Genomic DNA, 26,773 nt, shown 5'->3' with positions numbered 1-26,773 from the left:
TTTTCAATGAGATGTACAGACTGCGATTCAAGATTTGTTTATGTGAGCTTTTTAATGTTGAAGGTTTTTCAGTTCTTTTTCAAATGATGGTCTAGAAAATTTCCAAGGTACCTTTTGTACATATCCAACTCAAGAAAACTCTATTTTTAATCATCGTTATATATGCTGTCATTCTAAAATGACAGTAGTTAAATATGCAGTGCAGCAGGTACGCAGCTCTTTTGTCTATTAACACATTGAACAGCTTTCTGTATCTCTCATCTGTCAAGATTCTTTCTTCTCGTTTGTCAGAATTCTGTCCTGTAGCATCTGGTCACAGAGATCTTTGAGATACGCACCAGGTACCTACATTAGCAGTGTGATCTGTACACTTCTTGATCATGTTTGAATTGCTTAATAGCAGCCATTGGTTGAATTGCATTGCATTTACCACTAAAGAAATTATATGCTTGATTTCAGTGTTGCAGACGGCCACAAAATGGGAGATATGATTATCATTACTCTCTTAAAAGCATAAGGTGATAATCTTGGTAGTCGTGGCATACTTGTCTGGTTTACTAATAAACATACAGATATATATCTCTTTGAGACCTAGATGGTATATATTTATGTTATCTAATGTTTCCTGTAGATAAACATCATCCGATTTTTATTCAGTAGTTAAAGCACATCTCATTATATGCTGACAGAGTACTTCTGTCCTGTTTAGTAAATAATATAAATACTAACAGGTAAAGTTTTATTTGCATGAAAACAGTTGCAGAGAGTGTATGAGGAAACAAGGTACCAGAATGAGTTAAGCACTGATGGTAAATCTCCCTTCTAAGAAAATGCTTCAGAAAAGAAATGCTGCAAAGTGTTGTGTAGTATATTGCTTCAGTAGTAAACTGATACTGCTAATAATAATTTTAACACATTCTTCTATTTTTTTTATTTGTGTTGTATTAGTATTTGGCATACAGGTATTTGTTGATTTAGCTTGTAACCACCAGATGAAAGTGTTATAGACAGCAAGGTAATGTAGCATCTGATGCTAATGATCTTGGTACATATAGGTCTTGTGTTTATTTACAAACTCTACTGCATGTTCCACCTGGTCATGACATCTCTCAAGATGGCTATAATTCACACGTTGCCTGAAATTTAAGCTGTTTGAGTCTTTAAATCTCTTTGTTCATGGATCTCAAGTTAAATATAAACTGAACTTTTTAACTTCTGGGAACTGGTTCTGTGGTAAAATAATAGTCCTAAACTACCTATTGGAAAGGAAGCAGCAATAATGATTACTTTAACCAGCTGGTATTCAGTTTGTGGGGTAATGTTTTTTGTTGTAGCTGCTTTTAAAGACAGTAACACTAATGGGATCAAGTGGAAGGGATGCTTTTGAGCTAATCCAGAAAGAATTTTTGCTATGTTTTCACATTCAGCAGCTTTTTCAATCATTCTAAGCAGTATATTATAGCTAATGATTTTAATGAGTCTTGAGGAACAGATATGCTTTTTGTGTTTGTTTTTAACAATGAGCATTGCTTGATTGTTTTAATTGTTTAGTAAATTGTCTCTGTGTTTGGCATGTGTCAGTATAACTTCCAAATAGTTATTGTTCACAAATAAATCAGAAATTAAGGTGACCCGTGGCATTCTAAGCCATTTTGAAATGAGTGTGCTTAGGTGGACTTGATTGGAAATTTAATTTTGTACTTTTTCCAACCAGCCTAATTTAGGTTTTGAGTTGAGAGTAACTTCAAATCTTACAACTTTTCCTTGAACAAAAGCATCAAGTTTTTCAGTGGTAGTGTCTAAGAGTATGGATATGTGTGAGAAATTTTTCTGGTGAAGCAAAGTTATATCTGTCAGAATTGCTGAGATTTATATGGAGGGAAGATGCATAGAGAGACATCTTGGAAGCTTTTTCCTGTACCAGAAGCTGCAAAAACTTAAGTAACAGTGGTGGTTTTCCACTGACTTAGTTTACCTGTGTTGTCTGAAACTTCAAAGTAATTAGCTTATATGTACCCTTCAAGATGCTTTTTGGTCTTTTCTTACAGCCATTAATTTTTGTTGCTTTTTTTACATTTCCTGGTATTTTTACGTTATGGGAGGGTCAGCTGGCTGCTTGGGAATGTGGCAGAAAGGGCAGAGAGACCTTTGTCACTCAATGGCCCTGGTAGAAAAGCAGCTTGAGGTCATTAAGCTTCCACAATAACACCAGTGCCAAAACTGGAAACTTAACATGCAAACTGAAAATTACTGCTTCAGTCTTGGTAAAGTGATTTTTCCTGTCCTTGGATGTGTATACCAGCCAGATATGATGCACTTAAATGCAAATAGAAGTACGTTCATCCCAGATGAGTCCTTGTGTAAAGAAGGTGAAGCATCATCAGAGATAACCAAAGTCAAAACGTGTTTTTTTTTTATTTAAAAATGAAAATAGTCTTGGTGGTTCATATGCTGAGCTACAGGTCTTCAGGGTCCCAGATTTCCTTTTAACAGTATTTTTATTCATCATCCACAGTGGTTATTCTCAGACCTTTCTGTTGCTTTAAATAAAAATTTGGACAATGAACGATGTTTTTTTGCTATGGATTTCATTATTTATTTTTTTCTTTTTATTTTTTTCTATTTTTTTTTTTTAGCTTGGATTGGGAGGCTGGTTATTCTGTATTGCATTTTCATTGTGATTGTAGGCAAGCCCATTGCTGCTGAAAATAGCTCAAATGTTCTTTGACAAAAAACATCAGCCAGCAGCTCAGATTCTTTCTCCCTTTCTTTTGCAGACTCTTGCATGTGAAGTCGATTAATTTCTTGAGAAAAACCTTCATTAAGGGCTAAATAAACAAGATCTACATCTATAGAAATTTACTTTCTCTGCATTTGAGACACAGCTAAAGTCATCTGTCTGGTAAGAAATACTTTTGTTAAGGTTTTGTCTTTCTTTCTGCCCTTATGGCTTGCATTCTTGAGTTTCTAATTAGTGTTCAGAGAAAACCAGCTTCTGTTTGTTGGTAGTTTTGCTGCATGCACCATATGAAGTACTGAAGGCATTACTGTGCTGCATTTACATACTTCAAGTAGTACCTATGACACCGTATGGTACTTAAGTGTAAGTGGGGTTTTAACTGTTTATGTAGCACTTTGTTCTCAGTTTGCTGTGAAGAAATCTTTTAATGCTTTAAAGAAGAATTGGTGATTGTTCTGTCCTGAAATAATGTACCTGTTTGAATGTTCAGAATTTAATGATTTAACTTCAGAATTTCTATTGCAAAGTATCTTTTGTGTCAATCCAAAGTTTAAAAATAAACTTTCCAGGGAATTCACTCATGTCTTATTGCTTGCTGGTTTCATCTTGTGTAGATGAAATAGATTAATGTTACTGATGCAATGGTATCATTTTCCTGGTGATGTGCCTATTTCATGGGACAATAAGCATGCTTGTCAGTAGTCTTTGATAATTCAATTCTGTAACAGTTCCATTAAAATATCTGCTACTTACAAAATTTCTTCAGGTTTTGATTGTACTGCTTTGAAGCAAATACGTGTTTTCTTTGATTATGACATGTTAACTGAGTACAACCTAAACAAAACCAAGTTTTATCCTCTGCCTTCTATTTTTATTCTTTATTGTGATTAAGATGAAAAAAACTCAGAAGAGCAAAAGAGTTTTTGCTCAGTGCTGTGGCTTTTCTAAGCAGTTGGCTGGCATTAAATGGCAGCCTATATATACCTAGTCCATCTGATCACATGGATGTGCTGTGGTACTTTGGCTTACCACAATTGCTGTGTCTTATGTACTGCATGCCCTGAATCTGCATAGTTCATTTTGCAGGCTCTGCTATAGACCTAACATTAATTTATTTCAAAAATCTCTTAAAAACTTACAGCATATTTAAAAGTAGTTGTATATTTAATGTAAAGCAGTGGTTATGCATTTTATTTTCATAGGGAAAAAAAAAAGATCAGTGCTTTTACAAAAAAGCTGTGTGAGGGCTTTGCAATTCATTTAAGTATTATTAAGAGGCTTTCCAGTTTATTTTTGGAAAAAAGAGAAAATCTGAAGTTCATGTGTGTATGTCATATAATGTATTTTTTTCTTAAAAATCTCTTTGTGTAAAAAAATAAAAAAAAAATCTGGAATTTTCTTCAACCATTTTTCAGAAAAAGTAAACCAAACTATGGTTGAGTTGCAATGTTTGCAGTAATTTTTTATACTGATATTTGAGAATCATGGATTTAATTCTGCTTGTTCTTCCTTACAATAGCAGATACTGAGAGTGTAATGTAGGTATCCATATGAAGCCATGGGAATTTTGGTGCCAGGCCTCCTTTTTAAAATTTACATAGTTTCTGTTCTTTATTCTCTTCTAATGAAATTATATTCTTCTTGGGTTTAGATCTTCCCAGTTCCTGCCTTGCTGTCACATATAAAGCTGCTTCCCTTGTTCTGTAGATCACTCACCCTGTCCTTGTACTTTTGACCACACTCAAGTGAATACTTACCTTAATTGATGGTTTTCATATAAAAAGAACTTGTCACCTGAGATGCACTTCAGAAGAAGCTGAAGCTTCAGAGGCCATGCTGTTGGATCAGCGTAGAAATTTGTAATCCCTTAACATGTCCAAACGACACAGACAGAAGAAAAATTACACAAAATTAGGCTGCATAATAGGTGAAACATTAATGTATGAAAATATATTAAGCATAAAGTAGGGGCCAATGCTGTTCTATGAATGGTCATTTTCTTATTCATGTGAAGTTACTATATAAGACCAAGTTTTTGCTTGGCACTTAATTTGTCAGTGAGTTAACAGACCTGACTTGCAGGAACTTGTATCTGGCATGCTAACACAACCCAATCTTTAGCTGAGTGAACTTGGCACTGAATTCAGCTAAAGGGAGGAAATCTCAGGAGAACAGTGGGATTTCTTTCATTGAGTTAAGTATATCTCTGCATTCATGGGGAGCAAATGGTAACATTTTGTGCAGGTTTCTGCTTTCGACGGTGTCTTTGTGTGCTTCCCAAATGTAGTGTCAAATACATTGAAAAAAATAAACTTTCTTATTTGGATTTTTCATTTTACTTCATGATGTGGTCCCAGGGAACTCAAGTCTGTAATGGCCTAGCACTATTGTTTGTAATTCTTTCTGAAGAATAAAGCCTCACTCAGAACAATTTAGATTACAAAAAAGCGCTTTACTTACTGTCTTTGTAAGCTCAAGTAGAGGGGTCAGAGGGAAGTGTATATGTAAGCTTTTTTGATCAGAGTGCCTGAGAAAATGTTTCCTTCTTGTCAATACCATTGTTACTTTGAGAAACAGTAGATCATGATAGCTTGGATTTCTTGTCAAAAGCTTTATGCTGGTAAAGGCCTTGAATTAATACACTATTTAGTTTCAGTAGTCACAGTGTGTCAATGTTGCTTTTACTGTGTAGTCTTAAGTTCAATTCACTTATTGATGGCAACAGGGTTTTATGGTATGGGATTCTGAATGGTATTCTGATCTACAAGCAGAATCCCAAAAGTGTCAGGATTGTACCAACAGATCATTGCAATAGGTTGAAACACATGGGTTTAATATGAAAAAATGCTGGAGGGAAAAAAAAAAAAAAGAGGTGTTTTGAAAGCTGCAGAGCAAGTACCTGGTGATAGAGGAAATCAAGCTGAGTGAAAGGCCATCATGCAGTTGCCTCTTCCTTGCATTAGCCTCAGATGATTGGGGATATGCCAGATAGGTCTGAGAGCATGTGTATTCTTATGTGAGACCTATGAGTTGCATCTACACTGGACTTAACCTGGCCATGTGCTATTCTCAAATGGGGATAGCTCTGGAAAATGTTTGTGATATGATTCTGTGTGTAACTAGCTGCTTTAGAGGAGTCCTTATGTCCTCCTAGACTACAGTAATGAAAGATGGCAATGCCTCTTTATTGGTTCCAGGGCTTAGGCTCTGCTTGACTTTTTGATAGATCCAGATGAGCTAAGGACTGTCAGGATTTCCAGAGTCTCTAAGTTGTGTTAGAGTTTGAAAAATACCGATTTGGTAATAAAGTTGCATGGTACATAGTAAAAAAAAAAATTCCTGTTTACTCACCTGTGCTCTTGTACTTCAGAGATAAAAGCTTGCTTATGCACTCTCTCTTCCTAAGTAACTGCTTAACCATACAGCTAAGAAATGTGCTTTTGTCTGTTTTCAAGGTGGTGCACATAAGGCATTAACTGCTTCCGTTTGTATGTAAGGCTGCATTTATGTCTGTGCATTAGATTCTTAAGAATTTGTATGTTTCATTAGTGCCTTATGTCCCTAAATGTTTAACACTGTTTAGAAGGCTGTGTCATCTATATGGCTAGAGGCAACTTGGGCACTTAGGCTGCTTCCATTCTTGAGACTGCTAATGACTTTTTCCACAAAGGTTGGGTTGATTTTTTTTTTTGTTTGTTTGTTTGTTTTTTGTTTGTTTGTTTTTTTTTGTTGTCCCCCACCAAAATAAATCATTTACTATAAATGCATCTTTCCAAGGAACTAACCTGGTGCAAAGGAGACTCTTCACATGCGTATGTTCCCTAGTCTGTGTCAAAACAACAGGTGACAAATGCAGTAGCACCCTTTCAAAACTAAAAGTGTGAACAACAAATTCCTGTGTGCAAGAAGCCTCTCAACTTCAGACATGCTCTGTGAGGCACTTGTATAGGATTCACTCACTTGAGTGTTATATCCCAATAGATGTAAGTGAATAAGAGGTGAGGTTCAGTTGGATGCAGCAGAACTGTATTTCTTCTCCAAAGCCAGAGAATTAGAACAGGAGATAAATAGTATGTATCTAATAAGATGCTATTATTTTATTTACTTCCTGGGAGAGAAGGGAGCAAAGGAGGTGAGAATGGGAGGGAGCAAAGAAGATGAGAATGGGAATATAAACTATGCTGCTGATGTGAAGAGACAGTTGGCTTAGAGAGACAGTTCCTCAGTCTTGATAACACTTAGTCTTTCAGTACAGTCAAGTTCTTATCAGTAGGAGGAATTTTGTAATAGTTTTCATAGTCTTCAACATACAGAATTAGCTGCTTGATCTTTCCACAGTGATGGTTAGCCAAAAAAAGGCTGTTGAAATTTGCTGTCAGAGGTCCATTGGATCTCCAAATCATGTAAAATCAAGATTTTGTTTCTAGTTCCCCTCTGGGTCCTGTGCAAAGCTTGCCAGTGCTGAAAAGGGAAGATAATGGCTGATTTTTGGAATGTTACAGCTCAGGCCCAAAGTAACAGTTTAAAAGTGAAAATAAAACTCATGCAACACTGTTAAAAATGAGCATAAGAAATGTGTGAGTTAAACAAAAAATCTTAGATGCTATGGTTTAAAGTCTAGAGACATTCTGATGTACTTACTGAAAGACTCTGCTTTTGCCTGTGACAGTGATTAAAAATGACCTTAGATTTCTGGAAACAGAACTAAACTGATACTGAAAGCTTTTGAAAAATCTTCCCGAAAGTTTGTCCTAACTGCGTCTGCAGGCAGGTTCATAGAAGCTTACTTGCAGTATAAGAACAGAATGTTTAAAGCTTGACCACCACTTCATACTGGTACTTCTTAGAGTACCTGACAGTAATACATTCACAAAAGCATTTTACAGGAATGGCCTTGCATGAAATGAGAGATGGTTTTTAAAATTGAGCAGAGGTACAGTTTAATCTACTGTTTGAACTGGAATTCAATTCTGTCTTAAGGGTGATGCTTCTGGAAAGCACCATCAGCTACCCGTTTAAAACAAAAACAAACAAACAAAAACACAAAAAAAACACAACAAAACAAAACTTGAGTTCAAAGACTCAAAAACTGTAAGTAGGCAAACATTCCTGCGTTCCTGAAGAACATATAGATGCCTTGCAAATGGGCCATACTGAATTGCTTCGAAGTCCAGAACTTGATGTCCTATGAAGTTTGTATATGCTAGCAAAGTTTGCTATATGCTGGCTTCCCCATCCCTGTCTGGATTTTCCTCCTTTATGTAAATAGGATAAACATAAATTCATTGACTTGGAAATAATTATGCAGTTTCTTGCTTTGTACCAGCTGACTGCATGGTGGTTTTCTAGCAAAACACTTAAGTGACAGGTGGCAGGTCAGCATGGTGTTGATCTTTCTTCCTGTGATCTTGGATGTCTCATCCAAATGACTTACAATGCCTCGATTTCTGTAGTAAGATGTGCCAAATACTTGCTTGTAAAACCAAATGATTGGTCAAGAAGCAATTGAGTGTGTCTAGATATATATTAAAATATACATAGTAGTAATAAGGAATGGTTAGAACAGCTAAAATTAACCAAAAGGTGACTTCTAATCACAATTTGAACAAAACCTGTCAATAGAGTTTAGAGTTGGAGAACTGTTTCCAATGGAAATCTGGGCTCCTTTGAGTAAGTCTTTTACAGGCCACGGAACTCAACAGTGCAATTTTGAAAGACCTTTGACTCAACTGGTTGAGCTACTTATTGCAAAATGTTTACTCGTTGAATTTAATAACTTGTCTGTTGACTGTCTGACACACCAGACTGACCTGGACAAAGATCATTTTTATTCTAAACTACTTAATACATCCTAAAACGTGGATCCTTCATAAGTGACTCCTCTGATTGCAGTACAGTAGGCATTGGATGATAATCGGTGTTTTATTGAATTGATGGAATTTTTGTAATTTTTCTGCCTCAGAGAGAGGAAAAATTTTAAGTACATGGAAGTTGTATCTAAGTGTGTTATCGTGCACAGTAGTGGTAGGCTCTGTTCTGCAGCTAGCAGCAGAGGAAATTCCTTTCTGAAAATGAAAATTCAGAGTAGGAATTCTTCAAGTGGGGGGGGGGGGGAAATGATTGCATGGATTAACTTTTCATTAAGTTGTGCAGTGAGCAATAATGGTAACATCTCCTAAATGCACTTCTACATTAATGGAAATGCATTGACATTTTTTGGACAATACCAACTGTAATGATAGCCCTGGCACCAAGAGCTACTGGTGTTAATAATCAATACCAAGCTTGGTAGTGTAACCATGAAAATCATTGTCCTGCTTTGTTCAAGTGGACAAATAAGAAAACAAGCTCAAAGCTCACTGTAAGAGCATTCTGGTTAGACCATGGTAGCTGGCTTGGCCCTTCAGATATAGCAGTGCTACTAACATGAACTATGACGTGTCAAGCCTTAATTTTCCAGTCATCTTTGACAGCTTCTTCCATTGCCTTTCACACACTGATGCAAGTCATTGTGTGATTATTATAGTGACTATGTGACTATATTATATGATACGTGATATCACTATGTGATTATTATAGGCCTAGGTTGCTAGTTTTGGTGTAATCCAGGCAAGTAATGATCACACACAGTTTGCAAAAGCTTAGCAATTTGCTCTATGCAAAGTCAGTTAAATGCTGTAGTCATTTTGACACAGGCACTTCTCTGCTGGCAAAGCAGTATCTCCTGAGACAAGACCTCATGGTATTTCAGTCTGGCCGTGACCTCTTCTGTGTCTGGAATAAGCAAGGAATTTAAAACTACACTCTCTCTCCCTGTCCCTACAGGGTCAGCCCAAGGTATATTTATCAAGCAAAGCTAGGATGGCTTTATTTTTACTATTCGTTCCAAACATTTTATGTGGAATAAATACAGCATTTTATTTTATTCTAGGCAACATATGAGGCATAATTACATTTCAAAATCCAAGTGTGTATTTAGAAGACGTATGTTGAACTAATTGTGATTGAGTAAAGCTTCACACTGGCTTGCACACAACAGGTGTAGGTACAGGGTATGGAGAATAAGTAGATATCCCTCAAAATCTGCAATATAAAAACCTCTTTTTGAACCAGATTTTTTTTGATATTTTTTAGTCTTATATTTGACCATAACAACCTGCATGAGAATTACCTGATTTCTGAATTGGGGCATAGATTTAGCTTGGATATAGATTTACAGGAGGAAAAAGGGACAATAAGCTGTAAAGAAATAGATAAAAAAATAATCTATTTCTCAATAAGAATGGGCTTATCTTGATAATTCAGTTAAGGCTGCTTATCAAATATCTTTTTAGAATAATTATGCCTTAACAGCTGCAATAAATATAAAACCAAATAGGTATAAAACCAAATTCCCAAATACTGGGAATTTCTGTTTTTCTTGCTTTCTAATGGACTACAGAACTTGATGACCTTTGCTGAAAATAGCTTGACTAGCTGGAGCCATAGCAAGACAGAAGTATTTGAGGGCATGTGGTGAAAGCTCAGCTGTTTGGACAGTGTTTATCATTCCATGGATATGATAGCTAGACAAATAGAGGAAATATAAAAAATCAGTCATGAGGGTGAAATGTAGAACTAAAAAAATCTTCCCCAAATCATTCTTTTTTTTCTAACTACTGATTATCTTTAGGAATATTTCCACTACTAAAATATTGTTACTCAAATGCAGGCTGCATTTCCTCATTTATATTGCAGGTGAATATTGCAGTGTTTATTCTTTGTCTATGTTCATAGTGAGGGCTGTGATAGGTCAAATTAGGTCTCTAGGTTTTTCCGGTCTAGAGGCAAGTCAGTATTCTAACTTTAGTGCTGGTTTCATCATTTTCTCTCAACATTACTGTTGCTGGTCAATGTTCAATGACAGTTTCAGTCAGGGTTACAAGAACATTACCTGCTGAGAAAGCTTATAATAGATCTTTGCTTGTTAATGATTGCCTTTTTGCAATTCAACTGCCAGTGAGAATGTTTAGCATTCTTTTGATGATTTAAAGGATTTCCTTCACTTTCGCATTTGCTGTGCCTGCCTACTTAAGATTGTAGTTAAAAACGGTTTTCTTGTAACCAAGAAAAATACGCTGTTCTAATAGAGACTTTTAACAAAGATGTTACTGTTAGCTGCTTTAATTAAATGTGGTAAGGTGGTGTGGAACCAGGTGAGCAGGGAGCTGGATCCCAGAGCTTTCATTTGACAGCAGTGTACTTAGCTAGGTGTTCTTTTCTACCACTGTGGGATTATCACAGGAGGGGTGGTTGGAAAGACTATAAACTTGGCTAAATATGTGTTATCTCTACTGCTTGAACTGGCTGATGAAGAGAATTGACAGTGTTATTGCTTATTAGCAGGTAATTTTTTAGAAGCTATGTCTGCTCTTTTTGTTCATCTGATGAATTTTGCTCTGTGAAGGAAAATTGACAAGTGCTAAATCTTTTTGCTGAAACATGCTAAAAATTACATGTATTTGTTATCAAAGGCATGTGCTGGCTTTGATAGGATAATTTTCTTTGTAGTAGCTACTATGGGGCTATGTTTTGGATTTGTGCTGGAAACAGTGTTGATAACATAGGGATGTTTTAACTATTGCTGAGCAGTGCTTACGCAAAGTCAAGGCCTTTTGTGCTCCTCACACCACCCCACCAGCGAGCAGGCTGGGGGTGCACAAGAAGCTGGGAGGGGACACAGCTGGGACAGCTGACCCCAGCTGACCAAATGCATATTCCATACCATATAGTATCATGCTCAGCATATAAAGCTGGGGGAAGAAGTTTAGAGTGATGGTGTTTTGCCTTCCCAAAAATATTACATGTGATGGAGCCCTGCTTTCCTGCAGGAAGTGGTGGAAAAAATTTCTTGTTTTGCTCTGCTTGTGTGCCCTGCTTTTGTGTTACCTCTTAAACAGTCTTTATCTCAACCTATGGGTTTTCTCACTTTTAGTCTTCCAATTCTCTTCCCCATCCCACCTGGGGGAGTGAGTGGCTGTGTGGGGCTTAGTTGCTGGCTGGGGTTAAATCATGATAAGGTGGATTCAGACTCTTTAGAAATAAACATATTTGTAACAAGACAGTCCTATAAGAACTGTTAAATCTTTATTAAAAACTGAGTCAATCTTGAGGAAAAACTCTGTCCTGTACTTCAGTGTGTTTTGACACACTTGCTTCACATCAGTGAGCTTGTGGAGTAGGGTGAACGTTGATCAAGACTGTAGGAAACTTTAGCTGCCCTTATGGCAGGGGATGTTTCTTAGAACATTTGAGGCTTTGTACTAAATGATCTTTAATTTTGCCATAATCCATTTCTGTAATGGAAGCCTACCCTAGAAAATACTAACCTGCACTGTCATGGTACTGTCAAGTATTCTGCTCATTAATTGCCAGGATGCAATTTCATTGCCTGAAAGGGTGAACTTCATTTATGACCTCTGGTACAGTCATCTGTTTTTCTGTGCTGATGTTCTGCCTGTCAGCTTGAAAGCTTTGGAGTGACTCACACACAGACACACACCAGATGCAGCACAGAGGGACAGCTTTAATTGTGATTGAATTTACTTTTCTGAAAATAAGGGGGTTTTAACCTTATGGTGGACATGGTATTTCAGCTGTGAAGAAATTTGTCAGATGCTTCAGGGATACTTGGATGAATAGGGACACAGTTGTAAAGTAGACTTTGTCAATTAAACCTTTCAATTACTTGATTCTTGCAGGTGCAGTAATTCCAGTTTTCTGTCATGTTTGTGTATTGTGTTGTGGGTACCCCAGTAGTCTAGAAAAACTGACCCTACATTAGTTAATATTTAGTTTTCAGTCAGGTTCCCATTCACATTGGCAGATACTTAATACTAGGAATTGGAATTGTCTTTGGGAGGAATTTGTTCCATTTCGACCAGGCAGCATACTTGAATTCGTTCCTTACTGCTAACTCTGCAACTTAATTTCAAGTTACTTTTTAGACTGGACCTTATTTGGTAACTTGTCAGGTTTCTTGTTATTTTAGAGTCTGGGAGTAGCTTTAACGAAGCAATACCACATCTTCAGTCAATACCAATGATGAAAAGAGATTTTAAAACTGTTACTGTTTTGGACTTCCTACTATCCTTTTGTAATAAATGGACAGACCATTCTTCTTTGGAAGTGCTGGCTGAATTTTCCTTCTGAGTATGGCTGAGTAATGCTGTTTGTCCCTGTTCTACTGTCAGAATTTATCATAGAATCATAGAACAGTTAGTGTTGGAAAGAACCTTAAGATTATCTAGTTCCAACCCCCCTGCCATGGGCAGGGATACCTCACACTAGACCATGTCACCCAAGGGTCTTATTTGAATACCTTCATTCACCTTTGTGTCTATGTCCTAATATCCTTCTGTTGTTACAGAGCAGTAGGAATATTATTGAAGTCAGTGTCTAGAGCAGCATAACGGTTGTATAGCTAAGAGCAGAATTTTTCTCCTTTATTATTATTTGTTTGAAGCTGCAACCTATAGAACATTTTATTAGAAAAAAAAAATATTAGGATATTCTGGCAGGAGATGGTATCATTTAGAAGATTAAAGGAAACTGTCAAAATTATTCAGTGCTATATTACTGTGTGAAGCAACTTATGTGACTAATCAGTTGTCATTGTTAGGCTTCCTTGACTTGCCAGCAATTTGGAATGGTGAAGGTCTTCTGACCTAGACAGAAATACTAAGTTGACAGCTGATACCAAGGTCTCAGACAAGCTTGTCTGACTAGTTGCTTGTTTTCAGTCGTGTAATTAAACACATTAGGCTAGAGATATAACAAACTGTTAGTCTTTGAAAATGACTGGCTTGCATTTGAAGTCCGTATGGACTTCAGGCCAACTGTTCCTGCATTTTCACAATAATGTTTAAGTCAGTATAACAGTCATCTAATTGAAAATGTACATGCAAAAACAGGTGTCAGGTTATGGTCTTAGTTGCAGGATTAGTTCTTGTTTGGACCAGTAGATAACCCCACAGCAAGTGATCAGTAGACCTGACACATGGGGAGCAGAAGTGGCAATGAAAAGATATTCACCTCTCTCGTGGTGAAGGCAGGATCCTAGATTGAGTTGGACCAACTTTAGGACTGGGTAACTTGTCCTTGGTAGCCTTTGTAGGAGATGGGAAAATTACTGTTTTGTTCACAGCCTTCAGACTTGATGACTTGCAAAACTTCAGATGTGTAGTCTTAACTATCTGTATATTCCATGGAGTGTTCATTGTAAAAATCCTCACAGATGTAGTTTAACAGAATCTGCTTCCTGAGTAATAAAACTCAGATTCCAGTAGCATTTTTAAAATACTTCAAACTGTTAACTTTTATAGCAGAAGATAAGGGTGGTATTAACAAATGATAACTGTAGCCTACTTGGGCTGTTCTCAGTGGCTGCTTTAATGTGTGAAAGAACAATGTTGTCAAAAGGCCAGGCAGGTTCTGATGTTTGCCCCCAGTTGCCCTCTGAAGAAAGCTTTGTTGGTCTCTTTCCATAAACAGAGAGGAAGGTAACTGTCCTTGCCAAAAGTTAGCCTGAGTTACTTCCATGCATGCCACTATATGGCCTAGATAAAACTTTTTTTACTTTTACTTCATAAAGGACAGATAACTTGAAGATTCAAAGAAATCACTGTTATACAGTATATGCCACCATGACTGTCATGCAGAGAATACCACATTTGCCTGGGCCCAAGCAACCATGTGAAGTACGCAACGTGAAACCTTGCAGCTATGCAAAAAAGATTTCTTGTATGTTTTGCTATCTGGACATCACTACCAGGGCTTCTTAAATCAGAGAGGCTTTTTCTGCACTGTGGGGCAGGGTACTGCATGAGGTGCTTCATGGCTGGCACATGGATCTGCATGCCATAGTGGTGGGGCATGCCTTGTCACTTCATTTGCACATGTCTGGATGACCTAGGACAAGCGCATTTCATGGAGAGATGAAATGTCTCTGTAGAGAGACCCAGTAACTTGGAGGCAAGGGTCTTCGCTATTCTTGGGCTATGGAATCCCTCTCACCTGAAGTTGTTAATGACTTTTGATTAGTCCCAGAGTGTTGGGGTGGGGGGAGGGTGTGGAGAGGGTGGGGTTTTGGTAGTGGGTTGTAGATTGTTTTGTTTGGTGGTTTATTTTTTATTTTTAACCTGCTACAGTTACTTTTTATTTTTCCCCCCTGCCAAAGCAATATCTGAATCTTCCCTTTTCTTCCAAATTTTTTGCTTATGTTTCAAAAGTAATTGATCCTAATAGTGTTAAATTTTTATCAGTAAATCTGGCTTCACAGAGTGTAAGTACTTCTGCAGTACTTCGAATGCAGCTCATTTCAGTGATAACTTGTAACCTGATTTCATAAAAAGTTGCTACACCAATTAAGAAGGTGATGGACTCTAGCACTGCGATTGCAATGACTGAGAAGGCAGACATCTCTTCAATAGTTCTGCCAAAACAAGTCCATTAACTTAACTATATATTTCTTTCTTCCACTGGGAGAGTAGTTTTCCCAGGGGACTGTATTTAAGGAAATGTACTGTAAGTTTGCTTTATATAGGGTGCATTTATTCCTTTGTTCTCTCTAGGTGGAATCTAGTTGGGTGCTAATGACCTCTACTGCTTGACCTACAGAAAAATAAAATTGCCAGCACAACTCCTTTCTCTGTTTCAGCACAGGCAGCACAAGAGCAGTGTACAGATAAAATCACGAGGTACAGGATTACAGAAAGTCAATAAAAGCACAATGGAGTAAGTAGAGATGTCCCCCAAATAAACCACATCTTCCCACATTGTTCAAGTGCCCTTTTTTGCCTGCTGCACTTGTAAACTAAGAATGATCAAAGTGGTTGTGTTTAATTTGAAGTGCAGTTCTTAAGCTGCTCAGGTGAACTCTCAGTGAACTAATATCATGGAAGATAACCTGGTCTAGACAGTCAATTTACATCACTAAACATTAAAAATTAGTAACATGTGGTAAGCAACGGGGTATTCATCACAGTAGGTAACAGATGATTGTCAGCTTTGCCAGTTCCCTGAGCAGAGATAAGCATCCTTTTATTCTTCTATCAAGGCAGCTGTATACCACCCCTTTTATTACATTAGTTACAAGGCTGCTATTTAATCATAAATGTGGTTGTTCTTATACTGCTTCTTTAACAACAAAGATTTAGCCAGCTTTTGTGTCAAATCGCAACATAGTTAGGGAAAACCAGTCTTTAGCTGTATAGTTTCTTGATATATGTAGCTCACTAGTGCAACAGTAGGTTAGCCATTGTTTTCTTGAACAACAACAAAACCACCACCACCACCATACCACCTACCACCCTAAAAAGCAGAATAGGTTAAATATACAACTGAAAAAAAAAAATTAAAAAAAAATAAATAAAAAAAGAGATAACAATGCATTTCAAACCCAAATTAAATGTTATGATGCAGCAAAAACTGCAGAACAAACAGATGCAAATTACTGTTTTCCTCTCTGGAGAGATTCAAAACCCACCTGGATGCATTCTTGTGTAACCTGCTCTAGGTGACCCTCCCTTGGCAGGGGGGTAGGACCTCTGAAGAGAGGTCCCTTCCAACTCTAATGATTCTGTGATTCTTTTTGATAATTTTGCATTGGAGTTTTAAAAATTAAGAGTGTTCCCAGAATATATCAGTAGCTTCTGTGGCCTTTTTGGAATCTCTAACATAGATCAGGTACCTCTCAAATTTTACTCCAGCATGTTCATTAACATTAAAGTGATCTCATATACTGACTTCACAAATCATCTTTAAAGGAGTGTCGGATACCAAAAATCAAAACTTTTTAGGCTTATACAATGCATGCTGCATTTACTTGGTATCAGTCATAGTAGCTTTTGCTGCTGCAGACTTCAATCCTGATGAGTTTAGAAACTTTGAATGGGTTAAGTAGAAAATCTGGTCTTTTCTGTGGTAGGTGAAAGTCTTAACATGAGAAATGAAAGAAGAAAATATATACAGAAAATCCATAATAACCTAAAACATCTGAAAACCAGCTAAGCAGAAGTAGTTTGGCAGCATTGATTTTGTTAAACCACAATATGGTACTAATGATAATGAAGGGAATTCCACCAGTGTTCTTCCTGCTTGTTTCTTTAATTTCTGCACAGGACAGTATACATGCTAATTTGTATCCCATCAGGATCTCGGGTGCATCTAGCAAGAGGGAAAGGCTCACAGTACATTGTGGAATCAGGCTGTCAGTAGTTGCTGTGGAGGGTTAGTGGTTTTTTGGTGGTTTTTTTTTGTTTGTTTGGTTGGTTTTTTGTTTTTGTTGGTTTTGTTTTAAGTGAAAGCTAGCTTTAGTTTTCAATTTTGGGGAAAAAAAGAAAAGAAAAAAGTGACACTAATGTCGGTATCTATCTTGGGAATATCCTCAAGGAGGCCTGTTTTCTTACATGTTCCAGCATATAAACATCTACATTTACACTATTGTCCAAGAAGTTGTCTCAGCGATTCTCTTCGAGTCCCATAGAATTAAAGATTTATTGATTTATTTTTTCATTAGCTCCTGTGTCTTAAAAGCAAAAAATGAGTTACATACCTTCTTTCCCCGTCTTGTTTTTGTAAGTGCTAATAATTACTGTCATTACTTTTTTTATTTTAATACCTTATTTTATGTGTCAAGTGCAGCATCTTTACTGATGTCATAATAGCTTCTACCATCTGAATTTCTTTTTATTAGAGAATGTGTTTTTTTCAGATTGTTACCATTTATTAGCAAAACACTTTACTGACTAAATTTCAGTGGTTATGCTTATGTTCATACTAGAATTCAGAGCTCTGAAAGCAGTATCATAGCTTGGATGCCTAGTCCTACTACAGTTGAGATGCATTGCATGAAATAACCATATAACCTTTGCACAAGGAGGCAAATGCATTTGGATTCTCCTGTGCATTGCAAGCTAGCTTAGCATTTACCCATGTCCAGCATTCCTATCAGAAGACTACTAGCAAAACCAGAAATGCAGGTGTCCTCTACTCAGAAGTTAGGTTAGCTCCAGGTACAAAAGATACAGTATTTAATTAAATTTCTTTTTAAATTTTTATTTTGAAGTTTTTAACTGCCTCGGTCTAAATTCTGATATCGGCAGTACTGCTGAAAATGTGTTGTTTCTGGAATTGCTAGATGCATGCATTAAAATAGATTAGAATTCCTGCAGGTGTTAGAAAGTTCAAACTAGTTTTAAGCACCCATTCCTGCCACTATTACTTTAGCTAATCGATTGAGACAGGATTGAGTCCCTAGAATAAAAGTTCTCTCAGGCAGCATCAGAAGTCCCAGAAGCATATGGTGCTTCTCCTTGGACATCACTATGGAGTGTGTCTCAGGGGAAACTTTTTATCTAGGCAGGCATGCAAATCCCTTCTGTGCTGGCGCCACCGATTAGTGCCAATTAAGATGGCAATTCTTTTTTTGATAGCTAGGAAATAAGCTGTGTACAGACAAATTTGAAAAATTGTAAATGCATTAAAGTGTGGAAGGTATCAGTAATTATTTTGCACCTCACCTTGATGTGACGTGTAAAATAACAGCAAAAAAACAGCTGTGAGATAAGCTTAATACATGACAGAGTACTCTACTATAATATATTTGACTTCAGGGTGCCACAGCCATCCCTAGAAGTGTTCAAAGCAATGTGTTAACATTTCTTCTGACGGAAAAGAGAGCTTGAGAGAATTTCTTTTTCTCTCCCACCTCCAACAAGCAGTGCTGGCCATATTACATCATGTGTGCCTGGCTTGGTTGAATAACCTTTCTAGTCTTCATGGTAACCTTCCTGCTTCTAAGGGAAGCCAATGAATTTTCACAAAGCTGGAAGAAAGCTTTTATTAAGTAAAATCTTAAAAAAATTATTAAATGTTCTGGGTTTAAAGAAAATTCAAGAACTTTATGCACTGGTAGAAGTCCTTGAAAACAAAATCTCCCTCATTTTCTGATTAAACAGAACCCTGAAGATTACAAGTAAATGCTAAAGTACGCATACAAAATCCAACGTTTCTTCCTCAATTAAAAAAGTAACCTGGCAAGTCAGTTTAAAGTAACAAGTGATCTCTTCAGTTGAAAATGCAAAATCAAGTATAGAATATGTTGAGAAATTATTTTTTGTCTGAATAATTTCATTTCAAGCTGCCTGGGGTGCTGAGTGGCTTTTGGTTATCAGTTCCAGGTTTTTGGTGACAGAGCTGTATCTAATGCAGTCTTGCGGAGAGCAGCAGGGTTTACATAACTAACTTTCCCCGTTTAGACTCTCTTGATAAAGAAAACGTGTTTTCCACGTTCACTTATCTTTAAACAGAATTCACACCAGGCTCTCAGAATTTTGGTTTTAAATCAAGTTTTGTGCTTAAAAAGTCTCTTGTTGATCTGCAGCAGCATCTCAGAAGTGGAGAAATCATTAGGTTTAATTAGGATCAAATATTTATTAAGCACTGGTAGATGAATTGAGTGTATTCAGTAGTGGAGAAATTATTTGTGGGTAATTTGCTGTAGTAGTAACACAAGGCATGCATGATTGAATAACTCTGCACAGAGATCTTTTTTCCTTGTGGATTGTTTTTCATCTAGAGCAGAAGTTTTATTTACATAGTATATAATTTTTCCATCATTCTTGGATATCTGAATCAAAATTCATTTTGAAGACTCTCTTGTTACATTGGTAGCTAAAGGTGCCCAAGGGTATGGTGTCTCCTCATACATTCTTAAGTATCATTTTCCACCAGTAGTAAATGCAAGTTTGAGGAAATTGGTGAGATGATGAGAAATGGCTTTACCATGAAGAGCTTGTGCACTGCATCTTTAGTGTCTGAGTGTAGTAGTACTCTGTGATAATGAGCCAAACAAGAATCATCATTGCTAGTAAAGCAAAGAGTTCAAAAACACATGAAAGACACTGAAGTGCTGGCTGTTAAGTTCTCTGGGTAACATCTGGGTTTGTCAACAATCCACTATGAGTAGTACTTGCGATCCCAACAGCAGTCCTGTTCAGCTGTTAAGTACCACGTGAGAAGAGACTGCACTTTTTCAAGTTCAATAAGGGCACTGTAATGTAAGTGCTATCTTTGGACAGACCAATGCATACAAACCCTTAGACGTTTTCTCACTGGGTAAATCTTTTGTGTGGTACGTTTGTGACAACGGCCTAGCTGTTTGCATTCATATCCCCCAACTGTATGCAATCTGGTAACTGATTTAGCACTAGGTGATTATCAGCAAGCCAGAATAAAAGTGCTTGGCGGTATTATGTCCCTGAGGATTCTTTGTTAACTATATGTCCTCAAGATGCCCAAGAAAACCCAACCCATGTTTTTGTGTAGTGCTTTTCATCCTGTTTTCTGAGTGCTTTCCAGTTGGTTGTGTTAATTTTCTCCTAGTGCACCAGGCTAGTGGCATTAAGACCTCTTCAGAGCTAAACCTGGTCAAATAAGGTAATTGCTAAAGAAAAAATGGGCATGGGAAATTTTTTGTGACTGTTGAAGAAAAGGTATTTCCAAAAAGTGTTCTGTCACAGGATGGGAATGTTTTCATTAGGTTTTAAACAAATATTATTCTACTTGGCAAACTCTACCTGAGATACAGCAAATGCATGCTTTCTAACTTAGTAATTACGCCACTCAAAACGGGGTTTGGGAGCTTGCCTAGGACACAAACCAAGCAAATGCAGAAGCTGCATGAGTGCTGATAGTAGGGATAGGGATTTGTGTGTGGAAGTTTTCATTATATTTTGGAATATTATTTGGGTAATACAAATCAGTAGTTAGAGGCTTGCCACCTCTTCCAAGCTGTTCCTGGTGTTCACCTTTTATGGCCAAAAGGTGAATATCTCTGCAGAAATAGGAATTTATTGTTAGTCTGCTGATGTTTTAAGTTCAGCCAAACCAGATCACTACAGAGTCTGTTGCTTTTTACTAGTAATTGCAAGAATTTTATTTACTGGGCTACTGTGTGCTGGGCAAGACAGGCTTAGAAATTTGAAGTTTCCTGTAGCTACCATCTTCAGTTTTGGGATGAAGGTGTATTAAGAGACACTTCTTATGTGCATCTAGAAACTACTCTTATTGGAGTTGTTGGCTGCCTAGTGCTACGTACAACCAGATTGCCTTCCCTTTCATGGTTACTAAAGTGAATCTCATAAGAAGTTTTCTGCATCAGTTCTGCATCTTTTTCTAATTCCTTCTTATGAACATTTGGTTATGAGGCCTCCAGTTATCTCAGGGGTTTTGGAAAGAGTTCATTTCTAATTAACCTTTCAGTTGAAAATTATTCTCCTCATAGCAAACTTGAGATTGCTGTTATCAGCAAGATGATCACTGTTGAGGACAGTAATTCTGAGGGAAGCTTAGTTACAGACCTTATAAACTTTATGGCATCCTGTAATCCAGCTTTAATTGTACTGACATTTAAAGAGAATTTAAGTGAAAAATACACAATTTTTACCAAGGAGGAAATAAAAAATACAAAATACTGTCTCGTAAGTACTTTTAAGTAAAACTATATACAGGTTAGCTAACACTGAGACTGTTGTTATGGTCAAAGTGCCCTTTAGTAAATAATAGTAATAAGTATTCTTTCACTGATTTTTTTTTTTTTTTTTTTTTTTTTTTGGTTTTGGGGTTTTGGTTCGTTGAATATTATTTTTTTTGTATTTGCGTATTAGAAGTGCATAGTCTGTAAAACAAATACTATATTCTTGTGTAAAATTCAGAGGAAATTTTCTTCTCCACATTTGTGAACATATCTCTCTCTTCTACTTGGAAAGAGTCTCTGTTAACCTTTCTGGCACTGCAGCCCTAAGAGCAGAAAAATGTGATAACTCAAGACCTCTGTAAAACTGAAAGCAGACACAGAATCATAGAATCATAGAATAGCTAGGGTTGGAAAGGACCTTAAGATCATCAAGTTCCAACTCCCCTGCCATGGGCAGGGACACCTCACACTAAACCATCTCAACCAAGGCTCTGTCCAGCCTGGCCTTGAACACTGCCAGGGATGGAGCATCCACAACCTCCCTGGGCAACCCATTCCAGTGCCTCACCACCCTAACAGGAAAGAATTTCCTCCTTATATCCAATCTAAACTTCCCCTGGTTAAGTTTTAACCCATTACCCCTTTGTCCTGTCACTACACTCCCTAATGAAGAGTCCCTCCCCAGCATCCCTATAGGTCCCCTTCCAATACTGGAAGGCTGCTATAAGGTCTCCACGCAGCCTTCTCTTCCCCAGGCTGAACAGCCCCAACTTTCTCAGCCTGTCTTCATATGGGAGGTGCTTGAGCCCCCTGATCATCCTCGTGGCCCTCCTCTGGACTTGTTCCAACAGTTCCATGTCCTTTTTATGCTGGGGACACCAGAACTGTACACAATACTCCAGGTGAGGTCTCACAAGAACAGAGTAGAGGGGCAGGATCACCTCCTTCGACCTGCTGGTCTCATTTCTTTTAATGCAGCGCAGGATACAGTTGGCTTTCTGGGCTGCAAGCACACACTGCCGGCTCATGTTCATTTTCTCATCAACTAACACCCCCAAGTCCTTCTCCTCAGGGCTGCTCTGAATTTCTTCTCCACCCAGCCTGTAGCTGCGCCTGGGATTGCTCTGTCAAATTTCTCTTCAAGAATGTCTTTTGCATTAGAAATATGGGCCTAATATCATCACTACTTAACAGCTGCTGCTATAAAACTCCACACTGAGGAAAGCAGCTGAACCACTCTGTAGCCTAAATTGGAATAAGTGTGTCTGAGCCTCTGAGAATGATAGCTGGAAGGCAAAACTCATGACAGCTGGACCAGTGAATATAAAGTCACCCACTCTTAGTGTCCTGCAAAGACCAGCACTTGAGGTCCTGGTGAGTAAACAGAGAGCATAGAAGCATACAGAAGACACAAGATGCATTTCAAACATTGGCCTATAATTATAAGCACCATTTCATGCATGTGATGCTAATTGCATACATAATTTCTGCCATGCTGGTCCTCATGTTTACCCGAGGACAGGATTTACATGTGACCTTTCTTTGCACATATGCAAATTTTATCACTTAATTTTACACACAATCATCTGAAAAACAGTAAGGGCATGTTGTTATATGTACCAGGGTGTACTCATCTGGGTCAAGAGTCAAGGCTGGGTCCAGCTCCTACAACCTGGGAAGAGTATGTGTTGTGGTTATGAAAGAGATTATTGGACAAAACACTTAGTGTGGTCAAACCATAATGTTAGTTTTAGTTCTGATTTTTTTTTTCTCAGTTCTTGCATATTCCAGAAAAAAGTATGTCAGAAACTGCATTGATTTAAAGCCGATTCTTCAACTAGGTATTGGTAATATTCTGTACAATCCAGTGTGGCTAATGAAGCACTGTGTGTTACCTTCAGGCCTATTGCTATGGCATAAAAATATGACATTGACATGCTTTGAGGTATGCAATGAACTAGTCGATAGGAAATGGCTACAATTTGTAATCCTGTATAGTCACAGGGACATTATGTTCCAAACACAGAGAGATATAAAAGCTGAAGAGTAAAGTGACTTACCACTCTCAAAACATCCAGGTAAACTATTTCTGTTTGCTACTGTACAGAATACCTCTTGTTAGCAAGTTACATATGAATTGAGATGGAAGATCTTTTCAAGTATTTAATGGATTAGATGCAATTGAGATTGGACAATCTTTTCAAGTATTTCATGGATTAGATGCAATCATATGCTGGATATTCCAGTAAGACTTGACTCTGGAAAGGTACACTTTATTGCAATGCCTTTTACCATTGTGGGATAACTTCCTGGTCAAGTCAAAGTAAGTTGCTTCCAATTTTGCACCACCTCCTTCTCTCAGCATTTTAGGGGCAGAAGAGAGTTTAATCCTGAATTCAACCAGCCTGTGAGATTTGATTGCTGTCACCTGAGTGGGAGCCATCGAGTGTTAATGGTTGTGTGTTTTCCCTGGTCTGAAAGATCTGTGACGTTAACTCATTCTGTGATGTAAAAGTGTTAAAACCTCAACTGGAGTTCATAATTGTATCCATAGATCTCCCCAAGGTGATTGGAGAGTTTGGGGTTGTTTTTCTCCAATACTATGCTACATGTGGCTTTGTCTCCTGAATAAAAATGACACATACATTGTACTAGGTAAATCATTACCATGGTGCTTAACTTTCAGGCAAATCTGATGTTGGTATGCTGTATGCTGTGTATTGATTTAGTAGACTCCTTATATGCAAGTTTCCCTTGGAAAATATTTGTAAATGTTTTATATACTTTGAGTTTCAGGGTGCATGTAGATGCTGTAGTCAGATTGTTAACTGCAGTGAATATTGCATATAGTTGTTAAACACAAACTAGTTTCATTTATACTTCTTAAGGAGTACAAATTCAAAACCCTAAGATGAAATCTCACGTTTAGGAATCCATGGAATCATCCAGTAGACTTTGTTTACATTCCCACACATTTGGTGTTTTTGCTGTATTCAGGGAGATGCATAATTTTTATTTGCTTCAAAAGGTCACTCAGTGCAAGAAGATGGGTGAGCTGCAGCTTTTTGGTTGTTTTAGAAACACTTGTCCAAACGCATAGCTTTGTCTTTGATTCTACAGTCTTAGTGAAGAATTTGGCTAGACATTGAACATCTGCGTCATTAGCTTTAGTGAAAAATATAAATGAAGATAAAAAGGAGCTCTACAATTTAGCTGTGACGCGCTTGCATGCTTTTTGCTCTGAGGCTGCTCTGACTGTGTAAAGTGCAGAGCATCTCTTCCCTGTATGGCATAGGCCAAACTGCTTCCAAAATGGTATAGAGACAGGGTCTGAGCCATAATTTATTTCAGTATAGAAGTCTAGCCTCAGCTTTGTGCTATAGGGAACCTAGATGGAATAGTGACCGTGACATTTCTGAAATTCCTTAAGGGCCTGTGGAGGAAAGTGTATGTGAAATGAGGTTTCAGATCCTGAACAAGCAACAGAGAATTGTGCTAGTTCTAGAAAAGATAACATGTAAACATGGCATCATACCTGAGCTAGTGTTGTGTTTTAAGGTTTTTTTAAGGTGTACATAGGTAAAATGTTGGAGCTGTGCTACTGTTAGGATGACATTCTTTTGTGCTGTAGTATTCTTTAAAAACCTGGAAGTTTGGAGTGACACCAGCTTGAGGTTTCTGTGCAATAGCAATTACAAACATACCCTTAAAAAGCTAGATACACTACACTCAGTTGTACAATCATTGTATGTCTGGGTTCTTCAGGTGATTTGGAATCCCAGTCTAAAGATTGTATCCCAGTTCCGCTGGTTCTGTATTTCCATGCTTGACCTCCCTGGAAATTCTGCAAGAAATTGGATAGCAGGTGTTGGCATTCACACATACATCTCTTGTTAAAGAGAATTTACTTGTGCTTTAGATGTTCTGTCTCATTAACAGACAGCACTGTACCTCTGATATTAGTAAAAGTATAGTAACATATTTGTTTACTCTTGTTGGCTATTGTGTTCTGAATTTGATTTTATTCAGCAAGAGTTTTTCAGTGGTCAGTGTATTTGTTCCCCTTGGTTTCTCTCTGTAGCATATCAGATATTCATGATGTTAATCAGTTATAAAAAACAAGACCAAAAGAAGATACAAAAGAGCTGAAGCCACCCTCCCACACACATGGTTTTAAAAGCTGATGCACAGGAAATTGTCCAGTTCTTAATAGATAAGTATTTGTTTTCCTTTTTTTAAAATGAACAATCCTTTTTGTTTTGATTACTTCTTTGAGCAGGCAGTGAAATACTTGTATGTAATACAAAAATAATAATTAAGCAGCTCATTCTGTGTATGTGCATTGTTCCCACACATACTGTACACTGGACATGATGCCATCATCTTGTTCTCTCAAAGGCTTCAGTTTTCCATCATCTATATTTTATAAGTTTTGTTACTTAACCCATTGCAGAAGGTAAATGGGGGAGGGGAGTTGTCTGTTCTTGCAGCCATGAAGATCCTTGCTCATCTCATGAAATGTATCCTGCTGCAATTTTTTATTTGAAATAGCAGTCAACATAGCAGTCTATAAAAGCATAGTATTTAAATGTATAATATGCAATTCCTATAGGTAAGATAGGAAGGACAAATTAAAGGGCTGGATTAAAGTGACTATATCAACAAAATCTGGCATTTGGAATTTATCAAAGGCCGAGAATATTAAATGTTAGGAAGCCGTCCCTGTTCAGCTGAGGTTTTGTCACCTTGACATTGATGTTGCGACTTTCTTGGGATCGCAGATACTTTGTATGCTCCCTCCTGTACATCTGCTGTCTTTTTTTCGTATTACCATAAATATAACCTTTAATGTACTTCATAAAGACAGAAGCAAGCCAGTACCATGCAAACGAGTAGCAAAAGGGTTTGTGTTTGAAAGCCTTTGGGCAAAGATATAATAATAAAGGAGCCTACGTAGTATTTGGTATAATATATTTGGTATAATTTTCCTTTATTTCCTCGTGTATGTTAAATGCATCATTTCTAAAACTACTAGTATTTGTTTGTCAGCAGAGAACAGCTATAAACACATAAATGGCCCACAATATGCATCACGTCTTGCTTTAGAAGTCATCTGTTAGGCTTTGCCATGTGTTAGATGCTTAATAGCATTAAAATAAATTACTAGTTTCTTAACGCATTTTTATTACTCTGAGTGGAAGATTGTCTCAGCCTTCTGAATTCAGAGGTGCATTAGGCTTGTATTAGGTTTTTTAATTGCTTCTTGTTTGCAGTAGATGCAAACAGTTTTCAGTATGAACCCAATTTAATCTTTACCGTAAGGCAGGATCAATAATGCGGTATTAAATGTTAACTGCCAGCTTCTTAAATCATTATTCTTTTCATTCAACTTGACAGCTAATTTGCAAGCTCGCTCCCCCCACCTCCTGTGATGCTACAACTTTTAATATTCCAGTGGTTAAATCCTCTGACTTAAGCTGGAAATGCAAATTTAATATGGTATCAACAGGAATCTT

At 37.4% G+C, this 26,773-nt stretch overlaps 1 protein-coding gene across 13 annotated transcripts in view; it reads left to right on the top strand.

The window, feature by feature from the left end:
* The window catches only part of SORBS2 (sorbin and SH3 domain containing 2), a 149,210-nt gene that overhangs the window by 17,853 nt on the left and 104,584 nt on the right, over positions 1-26,773 (top strand). For all 13 annotated transcript variants that reach the window (XM_062633063.1, XM_062633129.1, XM_062633350.1 and 10 more), the window contains exon 2: positions 2,778-2,902. The gene's annotated coding sequence lies outside the window, so the exon portion shown is untranslated. The remainder of the gene's footprint in view (positions 1-2,777; positions 2,903-26,773) is intronic.

This window comes from Pezoporus occidentalis, unplaced genomic scaffold, assembly GCF_034315485.1.
Source record: "Pezoporus occidentalis ecotype Australia unplaced genomic scaffold, CSIRO_AGI_Poc_V1 ctg1, whole genome shotgun sequence".
NCBI lineage: Eukaryota > Metazoa > Chordata > Aves > Psittaciformes > Psittacidae > Pezoporus > Pezoporus occidentalis.
The sequence above is the reverse complement of the archived record's forward strand: the minus strand, read 5'-3'. Positions and strand labels throughout refer to the sequence as shown.